General features: G+C 34.4%; 1 protein-coding gene across 3 annotated transcripts in view; it reads right to left on the bottom strand.

Moving 5' to 3' along the window:
• Positions 1 to 666: 666 nt before the first annotated feature.
• The window catches only part of LOC107017435 (mediator of RNA polymerase II transcription subunit 15a), an 8,815-nt gene continuing 7,974 nt past the window's right edge, over positions 667 to 1,507 (bottom strand). For all 3 annotated transcript variants that reach the window (XM_027916321.1, XM_027916322.1, XM_015217665.2), the window contains exon 8: positions 667 to 999. The gene's annotated coding sequence lies outside the window, so the exon portion shown is untranslated. The remainder of the gene's footprint in view (positions 1,000 to 1,507) is intronic.

The following is a 1,507-nucleotide window of genomic DNA, read 5'->3' as shown; positions in this document are numbered from 1 at the left end:
TATTTCTTTTAAAAATATAACAACACTCAGAAGGGGAGCATAAGTTCACGTATATTTACATAATCTTTTGGGAAAATGCACAAGTACCTCCTCAACCTATGCCCGAAATCCGAGAGACATACTTATACTATACTAAGATCCTATTACCCCCTAAACTTATTTATAAGTAATTTTCTATCCTTTTCGACCTACGTGACACTAGCTTGAGAAAAAAGTCAACCAACGTTGCGCCCACAAGATAGTGTCATATAGGCCGAAAGTTGATAGAAACTTATTAATAAAACAAGTTCAGGGGGTAATAAAACCTTAGTATAGTATAAGTGTGTTTCTGAATTTCGGACATAGATTGAGAGAGTACTTATATATTATCCCTAATCTTTTAAAGTGCATTATTGTGTATCAATACCAATAAAATTTTGATTTGTGACATAATCATACTGATAAAAAGAATTTCTTCGCTCCATTTTATTTTGTTCCTCAATTATTGTGACTAAAATATATAAATAGGTTAAACAAAACAATCTTAGATTATGCAAAGACAATCCCACAACTAGATTTCACTATTGAGGCCATAATTATTTTCGAGGAGAAATGTGACCTTTGTTTGTAAGAGTGTTAAGATTCAAACATAAGAAAAAAAAATTGGAAATGGATATTTCAAAAATCAATCAGGGTTCCCACATAAAATTTTAGTAATTTATCAGAATATTTGCGGTGCTTTCTAAATAATCTAGGGAAGGATGCATAAGTTGGTTCACGAGTACTTTACACAACCCCTTCGAGTGCTCAAACGCTCATCAAGTTTAGTACCAAAACTCAATCCATCAAAATTACAACCCAATCTATCAATACCAAAAGTACCAAAACCATTCCATACATAACACAATCCATCATAACTACCATCTAAGCAATCAAATGCAGAAGTCTATCAAACTCAGAAGCAATATCTTGCCCACCGGAATCCAACATAGGCAACTGACGTGCATATATATCTTGTGCCTGCGTAGAATATAACGTGCAACATATGATTAGTAACTCACGAGTAAATTGCGAGAGATTGTAAGCTTTTTACATACAAAAAAGGTTAGAACGAAACCAAGGAGATCAACAATAACATAGTCATGTAATTCAACACGTGTTATTAGGGGAGGGTAGGATGTATGCAAACCTTATCGTAGACAGGTTGTTTCTAATAGACCCTCGACTCAAAAGAAATGTAACCAAAAGTAAGAAAGAAAATGAGAGAACAAAGTAGCAACGTAAGAAACAAGTGTAGCAACATGTATTAATACACATAGGAGAAAAAAAAACACAACGAGCTACCTAAATCATACTACTAGAACTACGACAACACTAGCTAGACTCCCCACTAACGTTCTACTCAAATCTTTGACCTCCATACCTTCCTATTTAAACACATAAGATCTTAGATCATTCATAGCTTAAGAGATTTATACTGGAAAATAGTCACAAGTCCCGAGTTATCACCCCCCCACCAACCCCCCCC

The sequence above is a fragment of the Solanum pennellii genome, chromosome 4 (genome assembly GCF_001406875.1).
Source record: "Solanum pennellii chromosome 4, SPENNV200".
NCBI lineage: Eukaryota > Viridiplantae > Streptophyta > Magnoliopsida > Solanales > Solanaceae > Solanum > Solanum pennellii.
This window is presented reverse-complemented; position numbering and strand designations above follow the sequence as displayed.